The sequence below is a fragment of the Ambystoma mexicanum genome, chromosome 1p (genome assembly GCF_040938575.1).
Source record: "Ambystoma mexicanum isolate Mex_15411 chromosome 1p, UKY_AmexF1_1, whole genome shotgun sequence".
Taxonomy (NCBI): Eukaryota; Metazoa; Chordata; class Amphibia; order Caudata; family Ambystomatidae; genus Ambystoma; species Ambystoma mexicanum.
The window spans coordinates 67,207,546-67,232,654 of record NC_090921.1 but is presented as its reverse complement, the minus strand read 5'-3'; positions in this window follow the sequence as shown (position 1 = coordinate 67,232,654).

Genomic DNA, 25,109 nt, shown 5'->3' with positions numbered 1-25,109 from the left:
CTTGTACCGCAATGTAGTTCTCTGCGTAAGCACTGCTTTCATGACTGTCCCATTTGTGTGTGAAAACAAATATAATTCCTCAGCATAATTGGGAATTCCTAAAACAGGGGCTGTACAAATTGCTTTTTTCACCTCCTCAAACCCTTCCTCTATTTCTTCAGTCCATTCTATTTTTGCTTTATCCACTTGTATTGTACTTTCTTTAAAGCTTGCAAAAAGGGTCTTGTGTATGTACTGTAATCAAACACCCAGGCTCTAACATAGCTGCATAGACCCAAAAACTGTTGCATCTGTTTCATTGTATTTGGCTTTGAGGTTTTCATAATCACCTCAGCTCTTTCGGGTATCACCTTCTTTCCTTCATGTGAAATCAGCTGCCCTATGTACAACAACTCTTTTTGACAGTATTGCAATTTCTCCTTGTCTACCTTATATCCCTTATCTGCTAGAATAATCATCAAATGAATAGAATCTTGTCTGCACTCATCTTCCGTGGTGTTACAAATTAAAATGTCATTGACATACTGTATCACTGCACTCTTAAAATCAATATTGCCTAAATCCATCTGTAGGACTCTGTTAAAGATCAATGAGGACTCACAGTACCCTTGGGGAAAACGAGTATGTTTCAGTCGAGTTTGGTGGAATGCTAATGACGTCAAGTCCTGTGAATCTTTGTGCAACTGGATCGAGAAAAACGCATTTTTCAATCAATCACCGTGAAATATTGAGCTTCCACCGGGATACTGCATTGTATCATCGCTGAATTAGGAACTAGAGGAAACTCTCCATCTACAATATAGTTAATCAGTCTCATATCTTGTATAAATCTCCACAACCCTCCTTTAGATTTCTTAATCGTATACACTGCGGTATTACACAACGATTCTGATGGCACCAGAATCCCTTGTTTCATCAATGCTGAAATGGTCTGAAATATACCTTCATCAGCCTCTCGGGACATGGGGTACTGTTTTGCTCGAGGTAAAATATCTCCTGCTTACGTTTTATTTTAACTTCCCCTATTCCCTTTAATAAACCTACGTCATAAGGGCCTGTAGTCCAAATGACGCTTGGCACCTTCTCCATGTCTTCCTGAAAAAATGCTGGACACTGCCACATTATCGCCATTCGGTGTGGGATTTCCCTTTTCTCTATCCTTATCCAGTATGTGATGCTCATTAAGAACACCACTTCATCGTCTGTTTTTCTTCTCGTAACATGCCGTTATCAGTTATGTCAGTCAATCTGTACCCTTCCTCGAGAGCTATTACTGTCCTCCATGGTCTACCCTCATCTTTTACTCCTTCGAGCATTGCCATTTCCCTTAGTACTATGGCTGCTTCTAATTCTATAGAGATGGTCTGTCTCCCCTCTTTGACCATAGGTATTGGCGGTCTAAACAAAGACTCATCAGGAATCCTCATAATGTTTCACACTAAGCTAGGCAACCATGTCAATAGAATGCTCATTCCATACAAAAAAATCTCTGGATCTACTGGTACGCACCGCAGAGCCACTTGCCCTGTGAACGCCAGTACACATTCTGCCACTTTTAAATAGTGTATTCCTGGAGTGAAGGTCACTATTGCTTGATCAGTGAATGAAATCGTCATGTTAAGTTTTGTCATTAAATCTCTTCCCAAAATATTAACTGGTGTCTGTCGTGAATATAACAAAGGAACAGACATGTCACTCTCTCCTATTGAGACTGGAAAATTAATTAGTGAAAGGAAAATGACTCGTAGTTCCAGAGAACCCTTGATCATTCATGGCAATTCCCGACATTGGATATTTTCCCTCCCCTAAACATGAACGAGTAGCTCCAGTGTCTACTAGAAAAGAAAAGGATTAGTCTCCTATCGTCACATCAACCCTTGGTTCATCTTGGGGATCTGGTGTAGAGGAGGTCCCAGACATGGCCTGCACCCCTTCCTCTCATTTTGAGGTACCAGGAGCGTACTCGCCAAGGTATGTGACGTATGAAGAGCAAATGAACCTACAAAGAGCTGCACTGGGACTCTGCCCAGTATACATCAGAAGATCCATACCGGTTGAAGCACCCATAACCAGACAACCCTGGGCAGCACAGTACCCTATCAGACAGTCATACCAGCCCCTGATACGAAATGAGGAGTACCTACACACGGTCCACGAAGAGACCCCAAAATCCAGTGGAAATGAAACAAGGGCCTGAACAGACACGTGAATGAACAAAAACAGCTATCGAAGATAACACGCCAGTGCGAGTAACTACGAAAACGAATGGAATAGACACAGAGAGGAGACAATGTTACAAGGTGAGGAAACAGTGCTACGAGACAAGATGGAAGCAACCATCCTGTTAAATGTGTGTAAATAGGCTTGAAATGCAAGATGCTAAGAAATCGATACTGTTTGCAATGCTTAGTAGAAGATAGAGCAGCAAGCGCCAACCATATATCTACCTCAATAAGGCACATTATACAAGTGTGACTCCATTTTGTAAAAGCAGAAATGTACCCAGGTGGCCAGAGGCCTGACAGGCCAAGTTTCAAAACCCAGCCAAAGGCAAGAGAAGGAGCGGAATCGAAACTCAACAAAGAGCGGCTCATGCCTAGGAAATCAGGGTCAAACAGTGAAGGAGAGTGTCAGCTCACAAGACTCCAACTTCAGAGCATACCAGCCGGCCTCATGAAGGTCAAGATAAGGGGGGCCCATGCAGGTGGCTAGGCTGACAGAATTAAATGCACTAAAAGCTGGAAAGTGAAGCAGATTCATGGTGAACTAACACGTGACCAGCCAGGCGTTAAGAAGTACCATCGCCTGATGTCATCCAGGACCCGAGGATGCCATAACTTTTCCCGATAAGAGACTACAGTTTCGAGGCCATCCTTAGCCAACTAATTGACACATCACCCTAAAACACTGATTGATGGAAGGGAGGCAGGGTGAAACTTGGGACACCAGGCACAGGGGTGTCCATTCTGCATGCTTCTAATTAAAAGTGGAAATTTATGTCTAGGGGTGTAACCTGCCCAATCACAATGGACCAAGTTATCTGGAGTCCTATAGATATTATAACCAATAGGATATCGTAGTTGTAGTGACGTCTATCATGCGTAATGTAGAGGTACGGGCGTAGACGCCCACCTGATAAGAGTTATCCAATCCGCCTGCCCTATTATCATATACAGATATAACACCTATACTTAAGTTACCTTTCCTAACCAATTATATTGCATGATGATTTTTTACAGAAATTAGACTTCAGTGATGACAATTTTTGCTTATAAGAATTGCTGTTCGACTGAAGTTCGAGGAAGTCGGAACGAGACAGGTGATTTCAATGCTGCTGATTTCCATTTGTTTCTCTGTTTGATGTAATTGTCATTAAACGGACTTCCCTTTGCCAATTTACTGAGTCCTCATTATTGAGTCGTGTTGGAGTAAGTGAATCCTGCACCCGCTGTCCTCACATGGTGCAGCTATCTTGTCTTACAAGTTCTGGATGGTGAGCGCTGACCTATGGGTCTGTCAGCGATTTCCTCTTCACCAGAACACTTGGTAGCGTGAGGATGGTTCCGGCCATTAGTTATTGATCATTAATACTAAGACACCTTTAGACCGACGGCACAAAGTAACTCTAGGCCTTCGGTAAGATCACGAGTCCTTTCGCCATTCCGGCTGAGTAGACTGAGAAGCTCCCCGTGGACAATGATCGAGTAAAATTTCGAAAATCTGCAGTGGGTCTGAAGGAACCCGCCTTTCCAAGTATAACCCTTCTGATTCCCACGGGCAGCGGATCGGACGAAAACCTTAAAAGCGAGAAGAGGAAGGGGCGGTGATCCCGAAGTTCCAGAGAGGAAAAGATGCGATCGGTGAGTGAAACAACAAACTTGTTACTTTGGCAAATGTCTTGTAGGCATTAGAGTAAGTAAGGGAAAGGTAACGGAGGGTGGCGGAGAAAAAATAAAGTAGTTAGAAGTAGAGGAGACTGTATATATATAGGGTGCTTGAGCATAAGAAATAAAGAGTGGATACCGGGGGGACACCCGAGATAAAACGTAAGGATTACCAGAGGGGCACCTGAGACAAAAAGTAAGGATTACCAGGGGGGCACCTGAGATAAAAACGTAAGGATTCGCCATATTCCTGCGCTTTAAAGAGTGGTCAGAAGAAATGTAAACTCATAGCCCACAGTGGGGGGACAATTTAGGCTACGGTGACAATTAAAGATAGCATCAAAGGGGTTTGTTTACACCCCATGACGGGGTATTGATTAGAAGGCAGGTATACATGTTTGTCTAGTCTGTCGAGTGCCTGTCTTATGTGTCTTGTTGTATGTCAAATGTAAAATAATTGTATTAATGATTGGTTGAAATGCATTTTGGCTTTATGCGATTCTGTAACTAAGAGGGAATCGCCATTGAATTGATGAGTTTTTGTGTAAATTGTTGGTATAAATTTTGGCGGGAAAAGATTGGATTGGAGCTTGCGTATGTGGTGCTCGCTCATACCATTGGAGGGTTAAAGAACTGTGTAAATACTGTTAGTGACGAAATAAAAAATGGAGGAAGTTACCCCGCTTGCGCATCTGTGCATGCAACTGCCCAAGCGTATGTGGTGCTCGCTCATACCATTGGAGGGTTAAAGAACTGTGTAAATACTGTTAGTGACGAAATTAAAAATGGAGGAAGTTACCCCGCTTGCGCATCTGTGCATGCAACTGCCCAAGCGTGCACCCAAACTAAAGAAATACAGCACGGAGTGGGTTAAGGGTACCGGAAATAAGATGTTTATGCCATGGCCCCAGAATGGGTCACTCTCTAAGGCTGTTTTACAGCACATGACTACCTTCCTACACGCCACATATTCGGGCAAGAAGTTAGAGAAACGTCTTGCTGTTCTAGAGTTGTGGAAAATGTTTGAAGAAACGAAGGTGGAAGAACCACCCACAGACTGGATACTAAATGTATGTACAGAGGGGGGTGAGACACCTATCGTGCCGCCATCACCGCCTGAGCCAGTCATTGGAGGAAGCAAGTCAGAGGGTCTTTACCCACTAAGAGAACTTAAAGCAGCCCGGGGTATAGCAACCCTGCATATGAGTCGCTTACGTACAGAAGTGACGATAATAAGGGAAAAGAACAGGAAAACAATATCGCCTCTGCAGTCTCAAGGGACAAAGAGAGATGCGAAGATGAAGGGAAAGATTGGGCACAGAGTTGTGCACCTCCAGATAAGGAGAAAGAGGGAAATAAACATAAAGGAAATGAAGGTAGAGGTGATGAGATAGCAATCGCGAAAGACAAATGGATGGGAGGTCAAATATTACTGAAGTTAGATGGAAAAGGAAGTGATGATTTGAGGCCAAGGGAGAGGTTTGATGAGATGCAAAGGAGAGAGAAAGAGAAAGGGATGGAAGAAAGAGATGAAAGGACTAGAAAGAAAGATAGGCTAAGGCGAGAACAACTCTATCGCGAAGAGCAAGGAATACCGCTCAGTCGCACACAGTACGCAGCCTATAAAAAGTACAGGTAGTACATGTTAAGGTTAGAGGAAGAAGGGAGAGTGCACGAAAGGAAAGTAAACAAGTGGGAAGATGAGGAAAGTAGAAGAGCAAAAGAACGTAGAAATAAAGGATGAGGGAAGTAGATAAGGCTAGGGAAGAAGCAAAGAAGCAAAGAAGCGAAAGGAAATAGACGAGGAAATAGAACGTAAGCACAGACAGAGGCCACGGGATCTTGAATATTTGGAGTGGGATGTGATTAAACCCAATCCTACAGTAGAATGAGAAGACATAGAAGAATCCTTTCCTGCAAGCGATGCGGTACCAGGTACAAGTGAGACAAATATTGAAGATGACTTCGACACCAGAAGCATTGGAGAAACGATCGATAAAATATACGATGAGATGGGGCTTGAGCAGATATCCGATGGGGGAAGGGAAGATGAGCGCTTAGAGAGCACTCAGCTATATGACACTGAGGATGTCACCCGAAGTAGTGGGAGCAGGGGACTGTCCCTAGACAGGCTGGTGATTGTGCAGAACGAAGAAGATGCTAGGAGTTGTGTAAACTGGGAGTATTCAGAATCTGACTCCGGTGGGGAAACGGAGGATGTGGCACATGAAGAAGGGAGGCAGTGCGACAAATGGCTCCCAGGGGACCGAGGGGTACGATGGTCAGACGCTAGCGGGTCCACAAGTAGGGCACCAAAGTCTTCCGCGCAGTCCGGCCGACATGAAGGAACACCCCACGGTCAGAGGGGGGCGTCAGCACCTGCCTATCCAGACAGATTAAGGGCATTGCCAGGTAGACGGCAAGGCGGAAATGCCACCCCAGCGACAGACCGGAGAGCTATGGGGAAGGAGAAGGAGGACTGTGCATTAAAATTCCCGTTGCTAGAAAAGGGGGGAGCCAGACCACAGTATATTCCATGGCCACATATGGACCAAGAGAACCTTAAAAATAAGCTTCCAATGCTGACATCGGGAGACGGAAAGTGAATACACGGGTTAGAGAAAATGACGGGGGTCACCTTAGCTATAGGGGACATTAAGGGCCTCCTAATTGCCATACTTGGTGAAAGAGCAGATGATGTATGGAAACGGGCAGGCTATCCTAGGGTAACCCTAACTAACGCCTCCCATGACGGAGCGCCATTTAATAACTGTAGGGCAGCAGTGTGGAAAGCGCTGGGAATGCTATATCCAGACACTTCTGATATGGGGGCTATAATGACACGAAAAATGAAAGAGTCAGAGGACCCGTTGATTTATATACAGAATTTTCAGGGCGCAAAATACAGTTGACAATTGCACACTACTGTAGATTGTTGCAAGAAAAGAATCTGAAAAAGGAGGCAACTCGTAAGGGCGAGGAGGCGAAGCTGGTGCAAAAGAAGCTCTCAAAGTATGCTCTCGAGGGAGCCATGCTCACCAGCCCAGCTGAACCAAGCGCACAACAAGCGACCAACCCATCGCAGAATAATCAGGGTAGCGCAGGATTTTACCCAAGAGGAAGGGGTTTTGGAGGAAGAGGATGGCAGAGTAATCGAGGAGGGTTTCGAGGTAACCAGGGAGGCTTTCAGAATAATCAAAATGGCTTTCAGAATGCGCAGATGGATGGTCCAGCTATGCCAGATGGACAGATGGCCCAACCACAGCCAGCGTGTTGGCTGTGTGGAATGACAGGAAACGTGGCGCCCATGTGCAGAAGCCAAGGCATGTGGCAAAACAGCCAAGGGATGGGGGCAGGAATGGTGAATCAGCCTGCCGTCCCGCAACAGGGCGGTGCACAAAATTGCACAATGCAGCCGCCAGGCATGCAGCAAGGTGCACAGCAAGTGGTTCAACCACCGTACATGGGGAACTTGCCGCAGGGATAACCCCAGCAGGCACCACCGCAAATGTCACAGGGCACTAGCTCCGGAGGGGGAGTCATCCCTGGGGCTGGGGGAAATCAACAAGTATACAGTGGCCGAACTTATATATGAAATAGGACAGCTCACGGGGGACTCTGATGTGCTCTATCCTATCAGTGACACCAGACCCTAACAGGGAACCAAGGGTGAATGTCATCATAGGGGGGAAAGAATATTCCTTCTTAGTTGACACAGGTGCAACGCGCTCGTGCATACGAGAGGGCACATTTTCCTTGTCCGGCGAGGCTATAGATACTCAGAGTTTCACTGGAGCTCATAGTAGAGTTCCCTTTACAGACACACTCCCAGTCTCAGTGGGAGAGCGCGAAATGAATGTACCCCTATTGTATTCACGTCAGACCCCAGTAAATATTCTGGGCCAAGACCTGATGACTAAATTAAACATGACCATCTCGGTAACCGAGAATGGTATAGTGTGCTCCACTCCAGGAATGCATTATTCAAACGTGTGCGAAATGATCAGAGCACACTCAGGACGTATAGCCATGAGAGCTGTACCGTTAGAGCCAGAAGTTTTTGCATGTGGCGTGTAGGTGCTTATGGCAGGACTGCCAGGCCTCGCAGACAAAACTATGAGAACCCCTAATGAGTTTCTGTTCAGACCAAGAATACCCATGCACTAAGAGGAGGGGCAAGTATTTCCCTTAATGATAACATCTGCCGCAGTGCGAGGGTAAGTGGTATTGGTCGAAGGATATGATGACAAAGGCAGACAATGGTGTGCGATTATCGCCATCGAAGAAGGGTATCGAGTGACTGACATCACCGATGACTGTTCTAAGAGCACCCTGACCTAGAGGAGACAAGAGTGGAAGTAAGTCTCACATTTTGGGTCAAAATGATCAGGGGGGAGGTGCCACAGAGAATGATGCTGGCGCTGGTACGTCCAGAATACTTTGATGACGACATGGCCCAATTGCCTGCTGCGGTATGGACTACAGGACCCTATGATGTAGGCCTCCTGAAGGGGGCAGGTGAAGTGAAAATTAAACTGAAACCAGGAGCAATTTTACCACGAGCGCAACAATATCCCATGTCCAGAGAGGCAGATGAAGGGATTGCGAAGACAATTTCCGCCATGATGGAGCAGGGCATCCTAGTGACATCAGAATCACCTTGCAATACAGTGATTTACCCTGTCAAAAAATCAAAGGGAGGGTCCTGGCGTTTAATCCAATATTTACGAGCATTAAACAATATAGTTGAAGCCGAGTTCCCTCTAGTCCCCAATCCATCCACAATACTGAGGCAAAATATTTCACAGTTATTGATTTGAAAAACGCATTTTTCTCAATTCCACTGCACCGTCACTCTCAGGACCTGACGTCATTCACCTTCAGACAAATGCTCCTGAAAAGTATGAGGTTGCCACAGGGGTATTGCGAGTCCCCATTTCCTGCAAATGGACCTAGGAAATATTGCGGTGGACAGTGTTGTTTTGCAGTACATAGATGACATTCTGATCTGCATCACCACTGAAGAGCAATGCAGGCGCGACTCTGTCCAGCTACTGACTATATTGGCTGAAAAGGGATACAAAGTGATAAGGAAAAGTTGCAGTACTGTCAACAGGAGGTGTTGTACATAGGGCAACTGATCTCTCATGAGGGGAAGAAGGTAACCCCAGAAAGGACTGAAGCCATCATGAACAGGGCCAAGCCGCGCACGTTAAAACAAATGCAGAACTTCTTAGGCCTGTGCAATTATGTCAGAGCATGGGTCTTTGACTACAGCTCGTATACCAAGTCCCAGCTTCAGGCTTTAAAGAAAGCCCAGGCAACAAAAGGAGAAATTGAATAGACTGAGGCAATGGAGAAAGGGTTTGCAGAACTCAAGGGGGCAATTTGTAAGGCCCCAGTTCTCGGGATTCCTAATTATGCAGAGGAATTCTACCTGTTCTCACACTATGATGGTAATTTTATGACGGCAGTGCTCGCGCAGCGAACCTCGCTGGGGTACAAGCCCCTAGCATATTACAGCGGGAGTCTGGATCCGGTTATGAAGGGCCACTTCCCGTGCAAACAAAATCTAGCTGCAGCCGCATTCGCTATCGAAAAAGTGTCATCCATTGTGATGGGGTGCTCCATGACATTAAGGGGGTAATACATAGAATTAAGCGCACAAGTGGCGCACGCGGCTGGCGCACAGTGTGCGCGTGCAATAGTCTGCGCCAGCCGCATGCGCCAAAATCCATTTCGGCGCACAGCGTATTCATGGATTTTAGCCACCAAAAGCAGCCGCGGCGCAGAGTGGCGCAGCGACCCTGCAGCAGAGCCAGTAACGCCCCCAAGAACGCCCCTCGCGCAAGGAAAAGCCATCAAAAACCCAATCCAGCGCAAAGGGCTGCGCTAACCCTGGACCAGTATACAGGGCCGCCACACAGCACACGGCAAGCAGGGAATGTGTATTCCTGGGGTTCGCGGGAAGTTTCACCCACGTGATTTCAGCAGGGTACGTTTATTCCTGGGGTGCGGGCAAGTTTAACACGCAATTTCAGCAGGGTAAGTGTATTTCTGGGGTGCGCGGGAAGTGTAACACGCGATTTCAGCAGGGTACGTGTATTTCTGGGGTGCGCGGGAAGTTCCACACGCGATTGCAGCAGGGTATGTGTATTTCTGGGGTGTGGGGAAGTTCCACACGCGATAGGCCCTGTGCGAGTGGGGTACGAGTATTTCGGGGGTACAGGGGATTCCTATACGTGAATTGGCAGTGTGGGTCCTCCCAGGTGTTCCCTCTACACCCTCCACAGCCCCTGCAGGCAGACCACACCACAGGGGACTACCCTGGGCATGTCCCGCAGGCAGCCCAACAACCAAGGGCATGCCCCCCCAGCCAAGCCACATGTCACCTTGCACTAGTGATCACCAACGCATTACCCCCTTGCACCCCCAACCCCCAGCAGTGCGGGGCACCTGCCTGCAGGCCCCCACTCATGTCCCCCAGCACCCCCACCCCCCAGCAGTCAGGGGCACCTGCCTGCAGGCCCCCACTCATGTCCCCTTGCACCCCCACCCCCAGCAGTGTGGGGCACCTGCCAGCAGGCCCCCACTCAGGTCCCACTCATAACCCCCTGCACCCCCACCCCCCAGCAGTGCAGGGCACCTGCCAGAAGGCCCCCACTCATGTCCCCTTGCACACCCACCCCCCAGCAGTGCGGGGCACCTGCCAGCAGGCACCCACTCATGTCCCACTCTTGTCCCCCTGCACCCGCAGCCTCCCAGCAGTGCAGGGCACCTGCCAGCAGGCCCCCACTCATGTCCCCTTGCACACCCACCCCCCAGCAGTGTGGGGCACCTGCCAACAGGCCCCTGCTCATGTCCCCTTGCACCCCCAGCACTGAGGGGCACCTGCCAGCAGTCCCCACTCATGTCCCCTTGCACCCCCACCCCCCAGCACTGAGGGGCACCTGCCAGCAGGCCCCCACTCATGTCCCCTTGCACACCCACCCCCCAGCAGTGCGGGGCACCTGCCAGCAGGAACCCACTCATGTCCCACTAATGTCCCCTTGCACCCCCACCCCCCAGCAGTGCGGGGCACCTGCCAACAGGCCCTGACACATGTCCCCCAGCCAACACGTCATCACAATCTCAATCCCTGGCCCTTATGGGCATCCTCCATATGCCAAACACCCACCCAAGTATTTCATCCACCCACATAGAAATGCCAATTACATGACACAACCCCAATGGCAAGTATGTAAATGAAGACATGTCCCTCACACACACACAATGGGTGCAAGTGAATGTCAAAACCCATATCATGGCATGCATGAAACAATGAGATAATACCACACATCGAAGTTGGATGAAAAAAATGTATTAAAAGCAAAATGAATGGAATTAAAATCAAACAAACGACAATGGAAATTAAAAAAGAAAAGCTGCATGTCTGTAAAATAATGAAAAACAACAAATCATAATCCAAAGGAAAGGTGTCCAAAGTCACAGTTCCAAAAATGAAATCCAAGGGCAAAACAAAAGTGAAAACCATTGCTGCATGGGGAAATCCAAACAAAAAAGTAGAATCCAACAGTTAACTATATACAGATGAACAATCCAGGGTCCATGATCCCAACTGAAGAAATGAAACCTATCAAAAACTCCTACCTAATAAAAAAACTATATACAAAAATGTGGTCCCTTGTCCTAAAGGTCCAAAAGGAAACCTAATACTAACCAAATAACTATTTACAAGGGCAGCGGGCAAGTCCAACGGCTCACATGTTGATGTCCCGGGCCAGGGCATCATCGAACTCCTGCTCGATGTCACGGAGGCGGTCCTCTTCCATGGCCCCGAGGGTTCCCAGGGACGATGACATTTGGAACTCCAGGTCCCTGCGAATGGGCTCGAGGCACTCAGCCCGCCTCAGGGTCCTACGCATGGAGTTCTCTGCCCTGACCATCGTGAGCCATGCCTCTTCCGCCCGCTGCCGCTCCGCATCTATCGCATGGCCCAACCGCTGCCACACGGAAGACACTTCCCGTCCAGGGTCTTCCTACCCTCCGGCCGATGCCTGCCCCTCCGATGTTGATGGCCCCGAGCCTTCATTGCTCCCACCTACAGCCTGCTCCTGCTGCAGCTGCTGTCCATGTGCCCTGCCCGAGGGTGCCTGCACATCCTCCATCTGCTGGTCTCCAGTTGTGGTGTCCACCCCTGCTGGACCGCCAACTCCCGACTGTGGCAGGGATGGGATCTCCACCAAGCTGGCTGTGTTGGTCAGGCCAGGTCCACAGGGTGCCCTGGTGGAATCTGGGCCGGAAGACGATGTGGAGAACAACTGGCGCATAGCCCCCACAGAGGAGGAGAGGTCCGCCAGAGTGCGCGTCACATGTAGGAACCCTCCGACCAGGGCCCCTCCCAGCAGTGCCACGTCACGACGCTGCTCTTTGTGATGGCGTGCGTTCTCCGCCCAGGAAGAACGCACATCATCACGAATGACACATGTGCGCAACGCGACACCCACCAGGACGGATCCCATACGGTCGCGGGACCCCTCGTCCGCAGGTAGTGGAGAGGCAGGTGATATGACACTCTCCCCTACCTGCGGACGGGCCTGGGACGGGGCCTCCTTGCTGGTGCCTGATGTTGCAGTCACAGGGTCAAGGACAGCGACATGCACGGGCCCCTCTGCGGTGACCTGTGCTGCCTCCTGACCCTGGCCCTGGACTGCACCACATGCACCAGTGGTACTACCCCCACCAGGCCACATGTGCGGCTCAGTAGCGGGCTCCTCCTCCTCTGTGGAGATCACCAACCGGGATGTCTCCACACCGTCTTCTGCCATTGGAAGCCCCTGTGGGGGCTCACCTGGCCCTTCCGCCACAGACGTTGAGGCATACACAGCACCAGCTCCCTCGCTCCCGGATGATGGTAATTCCTGGGAGGGTGGCTGGGCCTTGCATCGCCACCCAGTGGAGGCATCCCCGCCACTTGGCTCCACAGCGCCGTCTCCGCCCTCTTCTTCACTTGACGCTGCGTAGAGGGAGACATAGAACACATGCATCAGGGTACAATACAAAATACCCTAAACAGGAAGCAATAACAAATAAGTGGCACTGTCAAATGTCACTTCCATCCTGTCATTCCACAACACATGGGTGAATGCACACAACACACATGCAGAAACAGTCCGGGCGCCTGCAATCAACATCAACATCCATGTAGAAGGGCCCCTGTAAACCAAGATGTTGCCTTCAAAGTCACATGCATCCATGGCGTTTCATAGTAACACACACACTTCTCAGGCACACACACACACATGTGCACCATACATGTACATGACATCAGCACCCATTCCTCACCCCCCCTCCATGTCCAGGAACAGAGACAGCCATGCATTCATGTGTGCATTCCACATAGAGCTCCCCATGTTGCTTTAAAACACATGCACCAACCATGTGGCTCACACATACCTGGTCTCACATGCATGACCATGATGTCCCTGCACACACACACATCCATACATGGCCTATGTCACACATACAGGCAAGCATCAGACTACCAGCACACTGCAACATGCCCTGTCTCACACCACAATGCTTGGCCACTCACCGCTCAACTCCAGACGGGTCTGCCTCCCAAGGATCTGGGCATGGAGCGCTGGGCCTACACGTTCCAGGACCCTCATCTGGATGGCACTCAGGCGTGCCCGGCCCCCCTCCGTGAGGCGCCGGGCCTTGTGGAGGGTCCTGGACCTGAAGTCCTCCCAGCGCTTCTTGACGTGCTTGATGTCGCGGTTTGCCACCCCCTCCGCGTTGATGGCAACCACTACATCGTCCCTGATCCTCTCCCGTCCTTCCTTGTTGGCGCGTGATGTTCCGAAGAGGGCATCATAATGCCCCAGGACATGCTCCACCAGGACACCAACTCCGGTGGCAGTGAAGCTGGTGGCCCTCTGCCTCTCTGGCTGGGGGTTGCCAGTGGTACCAGATGGTGTAGTGCCCGACATGGCAACCCCAGAGGCAGGAGTGGGTGGGCAACTGGGTCCTGGGGCTGAGCTGTGGAGCGATGGAATCCGTCGGGAGTCTTCTGTTCCAGCAGGGGTGGACACAGCAACTGGACCCCTGCAGATGGCTGACGTGCAGGCACCAAATAGCAGGGCATGTGGGCAGCAGGCAGACAGGCAGCAGCAGATGGCTGGTGGAAGCGTGCTCGGGGCTATGGGGGGCAGGAAAATGGCCTTCTGGGCAGGAGTGTGGTCTTCCGTGTGTGTACGCGTGGCCAGCTTGATACGGAGTGATTTGGCATGTGAAAATCTTGCAGGTCAGCGTTTAATTCGAGGAAAGGCCCTTAGCGCGTAAGCGCGTCACCACACGTACGCGATATCATTGGACCAAAGGCCCTTAGTGCGTAAGCGCGTCAGCACATGTACGCGATATCATTGGACCAAAGGCCCTTAGCACGTAAGCGCGTCTGTGACGTATTGTGCACAGGCGTTGCCCTTTCACGTGTAAAACTTGCCGCGCACCCCTGAAATTCACATACTCCCTCGACCAGGGCCCTTTCACGGGTGAAACTGCACGCGAACCCCAGGAATACACGTACCCTGCTGAAAACGCGGGTGAAACTGCACACGAACCCCAGGAATACACATACCCTGCTGAAAACGCGGGTGAAACTGCACGCGAACCCCGTAATACACGTACCCTGCTGAAAACGCGGGTGAAACTGCACGCGAACCCCATAATACACGTACCCTGCTGAAAACGTGGGTGAAACTGCACGCGAACCCCAGGAATACACATACTCCGCTCAACAGGGCCCTTTCACGTGTGAAACTTCACTCTGTACCCCAGAACTACACGTACCCCGCTCGCTAGCACAGGGCCAACATTCCTGGGGTTCGCAGGAAGTATCACCCGCGATAGGCCCTGTGCGAGTGGGGTACGTGTATTTAAGGGGTTCGCGGGAAGTTTCACACGCGATTTAGCTGTCAGAGCGGGGTACGTGAATTTCGGGGGTGCGCAGGGAATCCTACACGTGAGTTGGCAGTGTGGGTCCTCCCAGGTGTTCCCTCTACACCCTCCATGGCCCCTGCAGGCAGACCACACCACAGGGCACTATCCCGCACCCCTGGTCATGTCCCGCAGACAGCCCATCCACCATGGCCATGCACCACAGACAAGCCACCTGTCTGCTTGCACCACTGATCACCAACTCATGTCCCCCTGTACCCCCACCCCCCAGCAGTGCAGGGCACCTGCCAGCAGGCCCCCACTCATGTCCCCTTGCACACCCACCCCCCAGCAGTGCGGGGCACCTGCCAGCAGGCACCCACTCATGTCCCACTCATGTCCCCCTGCACCCCCACCCCCCAGCAGTGCAGGGCAACTGCCAGCAGGCCCCCACACATGTCCCCTTGCACCCCCAGCACTGAAGGGCACCTGCCAGCAGGCCCCCACTCATGTCCCCTTGTACCCCCACCCCCCAGCAGTGCAGGGCATCTGCCAGCAGGCCCCCACTCATGTCCCCTTGCACACCCACCCCCCAGCAGTGCAGAGCAGCTGCCAGCAGGCCCCCACTCATGTCCCCTTGAACCCCCACCCCCCAGCAGTGCAGGGTACCTGCCAACAGGCCCCCACTCATGTCCCCTTGCACCCCCAGCACTGAGGGGCACCTGCCAGCAGGCCCCCACTCATGTCCCATTGCACCCCCAGCACTGAGGGGCACCTGCCAGCAGGCCCCCACTCGTGTCCTCTTGCAGCCCCAGCACTGAGGGGCACCTGCCAGCAGGCCCCCACTCATGTCCCCTTGAACCCCCACCCCCCAGCAGTGCAGGGCACCTGCCAGCAGGCCCCCACTCATGTCCCCTTGTACCCCCAGCACTGGGGGGCACCTGCCAGCAGGCCCCCACTCATGTCCCCTTGCACCTCCACCCCCAAGCAGTGCAGGACACCTGACAGCAGGCCCCCACTCATGTCCCCTTGCACACCCACCCCCCAGCAGTGCAGGGCACCTTCCAGCAGGCCCCCACTCATGTCCCTTGCACCCCCACCCCCCAGCAGTGCAGGGTACCTGCCAACAGGCCCCCACTCATGTCCCCTTGCACCTCCACCCCCCAGCAGTGCAGGACACCTGCCAGCAGGCCCCCACTCATGTCGCCTTGCACACCCACCCCCCAGCAGTGCAGGGCACCTGCCAGCAGGCCCCCACTCATGTCCCTTGCACCCCCACCCCCCAGCAGTGCAGGGTACCTGCCAACAGGCCCCCACTCATGTCCCCTTGCACCCCCAGCACTGAGGGGCACCTGCCAGCAGGCCCCCACTCATGTCCCCTTGCACTCCCAGCACTGAGGGGCACCTGCCAGCAGGCCCCCACTCATGTCCCCTTGCACCCCCACCTCCCAGCAGTGCAGGGCACCTGTCAGCAGGCCCCCACTCATGTCCCCTTGCACACCCACCCCGCAGCACTGAGGGGCACCTGCCAGCAGGCCCCCACTCATGTCCCCTTGCACCCCCACCTCCCAGCAGTGCAGGGCACCTGCCAGCAGGCCCCCACTCATGTCCCCTTGCACACCCACCCACCAGCAGTGCAGGGCACCTGCCAGCAGGCCCCCACTCATGTCCCCTTGCACCCCCACCCCCCAGCAGTGCAGGGTACCTGCCAGCAGGCCCCCACTCATGTCCCCTTGCACCCCCACCCCCTAAGCAGTGCGGGGCACCTGCCAGCAGGCCCCGACACATGTCCCCCAGCCAACACGTCATCACAATCTAGATCCCTGGCCCTTATGGGCAGCCTCCACATGCCAAACACCCACCCAAGTATTGCATTCACCCACATAGAAATGCCAATTACATGATACAACCCCAATGCCAAGTTTCCAAATGAACACATGCCCGTCACACACACACAATGGGTGCAAGTGAATGTCAAAACCCATATCTGTCACGAAGGCCAAATTCCAAGGCGCAGGAGCGACGCAGTACCAACCAACCCCACTTTGGTCGCGGAGCCCGCAAGTCAGAGCTTACACGGGTTTCCTGGACCAGAGCAGGGAAGGAGGGTTAGGGTCTCGATGGTTGGATAGGTAGGGGGAATTTAGGTAAACCGGATTGAGGGTAAGGTAGAGGTTATGGGTAGGAATGGGGAATCCTTAGGGTAGACTGATTGCTGCGCACTTTAGTTCAGGTGTCCTCAGCCCTTACTTTCTTAGTCTAACTAGTCTTACATAAGCACCAATTTGCACATAAGAACGCCCTTACTACCCTAAATCAACAGACCAGTACCAAGAATTAGCATGCAAACTTAGCTCTGGTCTTCTGAGTCCTGTCCGTGAAGGGCGGTCGCGTCCTTGAGCATGTCTGAAGTGTTGTCTTCAAGATGCAGGCTAAAAGAAAATGTCAAGCATTAAAACATGCCCTCTGAATTTGTCAGCATTCACCTCATGCGACATCCGCACACACACACACAACCACATGAAAGTGCCCCTTAGGGCCTAGATTGTTCTATGCAAGATGCTGCACAGCGGTCTTCCTGCAGACCCCTGCGAATTTTGCCGTAGTAACTTTTCACGATCGGTCTTCCTGCAGACCCTCGTGATCGATCGTATTTCCAAGATCGTAACGAGATTTCTTCGGTACGGTGTCTTCGCCTCGCGGGCCTCCAGTGGTGTCCAGGAGGCAGAAACACCCCTATGATAATGCGCCCCGCACGGGTTAATATTCCCCAAAGAATGTACGACCGGCGCGTAGGGCGCCAAAGTTATGCCCACTTAGCTTTTTGCATCGGTGCAGGGGCTCTGGATGGGCTTGTGGTCGCCCCCTGCACTTCCCCCTCGATCCCCTTGGGCGCTTAGCAAGGAGAGGTACTTATCTCGTGTAGGCGAGGGGCCGGGCTGCTGCTCGGGTGGGGCTGGGCCCCTCGCGTATGATTCTCCTGGAGCTCCGGTCCACACGTCCTCTCGGCATGGAGTCTCAAGCGCAAGCCCCGTGCTTGGGGCTCTGCGCAAGCGCGATGGGGCTGCCGCGCACTTCCTGGTCCCTGATTGGCCCAAATTGGCCCTTGGCAGGCTGATGATTGTAGTCCTTAGAGGCCGGCTGCTGGGTAATGCAGTCTTTAGCTTCTGTTTCCTGCACATGGGGCAAAGCAGCCTTCTGTATGGTTGCAAGCTTCCCTGAAAAGTTGACTTCCCCACAACAGTACCCACACCAGCACCCACAACCTTCCTGTGCCCTGCCTGTCCATGTTTCTGTCTGCCTGTAGTCCTGACAGTACTCTCCCCTCCCACAGAAGGTAGCTGTCCCAGGTTTGCTAGGGTAATTCCTGTGAAAAGCACGCAGCAATCTGGGGGCATGTATATGCTGAGAGGGTTCCCATGTGCGTTCTTCAGGGCCGTACCCCACCCAGTCAATGAGATAAAACACTTGCCCCATTTTATCCCGCTTGGAATTCAATATTGCCTGAATTTCGTAATCGGGTTCCCCTTGTACTAAGACGGGAGGTGGTTTCTTAGTGATCGTCCCATTTGGGGCAGGTTTCAGGAGGGAAGTGTGGAAAGTGGGATGAATTTTCATTTGGGGAGGTAAGGTCAATTGTACCGCAACTGGATTCACAATTTTCGCTATTGGGAATGGACCCATATATCAGGGTTTTAATTTTCTGGGCCCATCTATGCGAAGGTTGCGGGTGGATAACCACACTTTATCCCCCACACGATAAGGTAGGCTAGGTCGACGATGTTTGTCCGCATAGCGTTTATATGTGTCCTTGGCTTTTATGAGATTTCCCTGCACCTCCTTCCAAACCTGCTCTATGCCAATCCGTTGTCCGGCCAACATAGGCAATTCTAATTCTGAAGCCGGAATAGCCATTGGGAGTATCCGTGGATGTCGCCCATAAAGACAGAAGAACGGAGTCCTTTTGGTAGAGGCGTGTGTGGCGTTGTTATATGCCAACTCTGCCAACCATGTATGCTGAACCCAGGTTGTCTCCCTACTCGTGGCAAAACAACGTACGTACTGCTCTAGGCACTGATTTACACGTTCTGTCTGGCCGTCTGTTTCGGGATGGTATCCAGACGACAAGCGGACTTCCATTCCTAGGATCCTACAAAACTCACGCCAAAAGCGAGAGGTGAACTGTGGGCCTCTATCTTTAACCACACAATTGGGGAGGCCATGGAGGCGAACTACATTTTGCAGAACTAGTTCGGCGATTGCACCAGCGGTCGGGACTCCCTTACAAGGGATGAAGTGGGCCATTTTCGAAAAGGTGTCTACAATCACTAGTACTGAAGTGAATCCCTGAACCTCTGGAAGATCCACAATAAGATCCATGGTGATCGTATGCCATGATACTGTAGGAGTTGGTAAGGGACGGAGGAGCCCAGCGGGTTTTTGATGACTAGCTTTGTTTCGAGCACACACCTCGCAATTCGAGACATATTGAAGGATGTCTTGACGCCACTTGGGCCACCAAAAATGTCTGGCTACCAACTCCTGGGTTTTTGACTTTCCCGGGTGTCCTGCTAATGTCGAGTCGGGGCACCAAGATATGGCCTTTTCCTGCAGTTGCTTAGTAGGCAAGTACAAGGCTGACCCATGATAGGGAAGCCCCTCAATAAGTGAATTCTGAGGATCTTGCTTGCACCACTGATGGATTTCATGCATGGTGAGATCCTTCAACACGGCCTCAAAAAAGTCCGAAGTGGCCCCAACGATTCGGGTCGAAGGAATAATAGGCTGAGGTGTGATACCAGCCTCTCGCTCTGCCGACTCAGGATATCGTGATAATATATCCGCCTTTCGGTTGTTGCCTCCGGGCCTATATGTTATGATAAAATCAAACTCAGCAAAATATTGAGCCCATCGCAACTGGCGCGGGCTTAGCGTCTTGGCGGTTCTTATGAACTGGAGGTTACGATGATCCGTTATTACCGTGATGGTATGACGTGCCCCCATTAGGTAGTGTCGCCACTCACCAAGAGCCGCCTTTATCGCCAACAATTCCCGATCGGCGATGATATAGTTCTGTTCAGCAGGGAGTAATTTCCTTGAGAAGTAAGCTACTGGATGTAGTAGGCCTGTGTGAGGTTCCCGCTGGGACAGGATGGCACCCAGAGCGTAACTTGACGCGTCTGTCTCTACCACAAATGGTCTGGACAAATCTGGATGTTTCAGTACCGGCGCATCGGTGAAGGCCTTTTTGAGCTGTTGAAACCCCTGGTTGGCTGATGTGTCCCACACGAATGGGGAGCCCTTTCGTAGAAGCTTCGTGATTGGAGTGACCAATTCCGAAAAGTTCTTTAAGAAGTATCTGTAGAAATTCGCAAACCCCAGGAAAGACTGTATCTCCTTCACACTGGTAGGGGGAGCCCAATCCAAGATGGCCTGCACCTTTTTTTTGTCCATTTGTACGCCAGTCGGGGTCAGGAAGTAGCCTAAAAATTCCACAGTGGTGCAGTGGAATTCGCACTTCTCCAGCTTTGCATAAAGGTGGTGTTCTCGCAGCTTTTGCAAAACCGCACGTACATGTTGGACATGTTCCTGGAGGTTACGAGAATATATGAGGATGTCATCTATGTACACTACGGCACATACATCTAAATATTCCCTAAGGACCTCATCCATGAAGTGTTGGAAGGCTGCGGGGGCGTTACAGAGACCGAATGGCATAACCTGATATTCGTACAATCCGAACTTGGTTCGGAAGGCGGTTTTCCATTCATCTCCCTCGCGCACCCGCACAAGATGGTATGCCCCTCGAATGTCCAACTTGGTTTAGATGGCCGCGTCCCTGACTTGATCAAGAAGAACTGGGATAAGAGGAAGCGGATAACGGTTCTTAATGGTTATCCGGTTCACTCCGCGGTAATCAATGCAAGTCCGGAGCTCCCCAGACTTCTTCGGTACGAAGAACAAAGGTGACGACACGGGTGAATTTGAGTGTCGGATAAAACCGTTCTTTAAATTCACGGCTATGTACTCTTGGAGGTGATTATTTTCAGCCTCCGTCAGGGCATAAATACGGCTACAAGGTAGAGTAGCCCCCGGCTCCAGATCTATTTGGCAATCAAAGGGCCGATGTGGGGGTAAAGATTCTGCAGCTTGTTTATTAAATACGTCCGCGAAATCTGCGTATTCTTGGGGTAGGTTTTCGGGACAAACTTCCATTTGCTTATTCGAGACGCTGATAGCGCACACAGAAGGTGAAATTTCTTGTCGGCATTGTTCTTGACATTGCGGTGAGTCCAAACTGATTAATCCTGTGGACCAATGAATTTGGGGGTTATGCTTCTTTAGCCATGGTAATCCCAAAATCAGCCCGAATTGCGGGGCAGCAATGATATCAAAGGCAATACTTTCTCTATGCCAAGCTCCGCATTGTAAGACCACCAAACAGGTGTTATGTGTTATAGGCCCAGAGCAGAGGGGAGAGCCATCCACGGCACGTACAGGTTCCGGCCTTGTTTTTTGTAGTACTGGGATACCTAAGGTAACCACGTACTGGGCATCAATAAAATTCCCCGTTGCTCCTGAGTCCACAAACATTGTAACCGGTTTTCTATGTGTTTGGAACTCCAAACAACCTGTCAAGGTGACATGCGTGGCATAATTTGAAATGCCAGCCATTGGGGCCCTGCTACTCCACAGGCTCGATCGGGTGACCCCCACTACCGACGAGCCAAAACGTTTCCCTGGTTTTTGGGCTTATTTGGGCATTCACGGACAAAATGACCGGACTTACCACAGTACATGCAGAGGCCATCCTTCCTCCTTTGTTCCTTCTCCTGTTTAGTTAGGGGACCTCGGATTGAACCTATCTGCATTGGTTCGTCCCCCTCAGATTTGGCCGCCACCCCCCGGGATCCCTTATACAGATCTAGTCGAGGTACAGGTCGTGAATCTCCTCTTTGCCTATCGCCCCGCCTTTCCGTCATACGATGATCGAGCCGTAAGGCCAGATCAATCATTTCCGAGCACTCCCTTGGTTGTGGGTCTACCTGGGCTATAAGGTCTTTAATGTCATCCCTCAAGCCTTGGTAAAAGAGGGACATCCTCTTATCATAGGGCCAGTCGGCTTCGGCTACCAGCCGATTAAAATGTGTGACGTAAGTCACAAGGTCTTTGGACCCCTGCTTGAGGCTTAACAATTCCCGATCCTTACATAGGGTGGCAGCTCGCCGGTTAAATATTTTTTTCAAACTCAGCCAGGAAATCATTCCAGTCATAGAGAATGGTATGGTCCTTTTGGACCAACGGGTTTGCCCATGCTGCGGCGTCCCCTGTGAGGTACGATATTACAAACGCTGTTCGGGACTGAACGGACCTAAAGGCTGCAGTCTTGGTCAGGAAATGGAGACGGCACTGAGTAATAAAGGTGGAAAACGTTTGTGGGTCTCCAGCATATCGTTCTGGGGGCGCCAACGGAACTATGGGCTCTGGACTTACATGTACCTGCACCGGGGTAGATGGTTGACCAGGTAAGGGCGCTGTTTGAGCTGCTAAACTGCGTACCTGCGCGGACAGGGTGGCATAATCCTGTCTAGACGCTGCCAGTTCGCCTTGTAAGTCCTGCAGAGCTTTGGCTATTTCTTCCATAGCTTCGATGGGGGCTGGTTACGCCGCTCGGGCGCCTGAATAATACGTGGGCTTGCGCTTCTGTCACGAAGGCCAAATTCCAAGGCGCAGGAGCGATGCAGTACCAACCACCCCCACTTTGGTCACGGAGCCCGCAAGTCAGAGCTCACACGGGTTTCCTGGACCAGAGCAGGGAAGGAGGGTTAGGGTCTCAATGGTTGGATAGGTAGGGGGAATTTAGGTAAAGCGGATTGAGGGTAAGGTAGAGGTTATGGGTAGGAATGGGGAATTCTTAGGGTAGACTGATTGCTGCGCACTTTAGTTCAGGTGTCCTCAGCCCTTACTTTCTTAGTCTAACTAGTCTTACATAAGCACCAATTTGCACATAAGAACGCCCTTACTACCGTAAGTCAACAGACCAGTACCAAGAATTAGCATGCAAACTTAGCTCTGGTCTTCTGAGTCCTGTCCGTGAAGGGTGGTCGCGTCCTTGAGCACGTCTGAAGTGTTGTCTTCAAGATGCAGGCTAAAAGAAAATAACAAGCATTAAAACATGACCTCTGAATTTGTCAGCATTCACCTCATGCGACATCCGCACACACACACACACACATGAAAGTGCCCCTTAGGGCCTAGATTGTTCTATGCAAGATGCTGCACAGCGGTCTTCCTGCAGACCCCTGTAAATTTTGCCGTAGTAACTTTTCACGAGCGGTCTTCCTGCAGACCCTCGTGATCAATCGTATTTCCAAGATCGTAACGAGATTTCTTCAGTACGGTGTTTTCGCCTCGCGGGCCTCCAGTGGTGTACAGGAGGCGGAAACACCCCTATGATAATGCGCCCCCGCACGGGTTAATATTCCCTAAAGAATGTACGACCGGCGCGTAGGGCGCCAAAGTTATGCCCACTTAGCTTTTTGCATCGGTGCAGGGGCTCTGGATGGGCTTGTGGTCGCCCCCTGCACTTCCCCCTCGATCCCCTTCAGTGCTTAGCAAGGAGAGGTACTTATCTCGTGTAGGCGAGGGGCCGGGCTGCTGCTCGGCTGGGGCTGGGCCCCTCGCGTATGATTCTCCTGGAGCTCTGGTCCACACGTCCTCTCGGCATGGAGTCTCAAGCGCAAGCCCTGTGCTTGGGGCTCTGCGCATGCGCGATGGGGCTGCCGCGCCCTTCCTGGTCCCTGATTGGCCCAAATTGGCCCTTGGCATGCTGGGGATTGTAGTCCTAAGACGCCGGCTGCTGGGTAATGCAGTCTTTAGCTTCTGTTTCCTGCACATGGGGCAAAGCAGTCTTCTGTATGGTTGCAAGCTTCCCTGAAAAGTTGACTTCCCCACAACAGTACCCACAACAGCACCCACAACCCTCCTGTGCCCTGCCTGTCCATGTTTCTGTCTGCCTGTAGTCCTGACAATATCATGACATGCATGAAACCAATGAGATAATACCACACATCGAAGGTGGATGAAAAAATGTATTAAAAGCAAAATGAATGGAATTAAAATCAAACAAACGACAATGGAAATTAAAAAAGAAAATCTGCATGTCTGTAAAATAATGAAAAACAACAAATCATAATCCAAAGGAAAGGTGTCCAAAGTCACAGTTCCAAAAATGAAATCCAAGGGCAAAACAAAAGTGAAAACCATTGCTGCATGGGGAAATCCAAAAAAAAAGTAGAATCCAACAGTTAACTATATACAGATGAACAATCCAGGGTCCATGATCCCAACTGAAGAAATGAAACGTATCAAAAACTCCTACCTAATTAAAAAACTATACACAAAAATGTGGTCCATTGGCCTAAAGGTCCAAAATAAAGAAAAAACCAAAGGAAACCTAATACTAACCAAATAACTATTTACAAGGGCAGCGGGCAAGTCCAACGGCTCACATGTTGATGTCCCGGGCCAGGGCATCATCGAACTCCTGCTCGATGTCCCGGAACCGGTCCTCTTCCATGGCCCCGATGGTTCCCAGGGACGATGACATCTGGAACTACAGGTCCCTGCGAATGGCCTCGAGGCACTCGGCCCGCCTCAGGGTCCTACGCATGGAGTTCTCTGCCCTGACCATCGTGAGCCGTGCCTCTTCCGCCCGCTGCCGCTCCGCATCTATCGCATGGCCCAACCGCTGCCACACGGAAGACACTTCCCATCCAGGGTCCTCCTACCCTCCGGCCGATGCCTGCCCCTCCGATGTTGATGGCCCCGAGCCATCATTGCTCCCACCTACAGCCTGCTCCTGCTGCTGCTGCTGCTGTCCATGTGCCCTGCCCGATGGTGCCTGCACATCCTCCATCTGCTGGTCTCCAGTTGTGGTGTCCACCCCTGCTGGACCACCAACTCCCGACTGTGGCAGGGATGGGATCTCCACCAAGCTGGCTGTGTTGGTCAGGCCAGGTCTAGAGGGGGCCCTGGTGGAATCTGGGCCGGAAGACGATGTGGAGAACGACTGGCGCATAGCCCCCACAGAGGAGGAGAGGTCCGCCAGAGTGCGCGTCACATGTAGGATGTCCTACGACCAGGGCCCCTCCCAGCAGTGCCACGTCACGACGCTGTTATTTGTGATGGCGTGCGTTCTCCACCCAGGAAGAACACACGTCATCACGAATGACACACGTGCGCAACGCGACACCCACCAGGACGGATCCCATCCGGTCGCGGGAC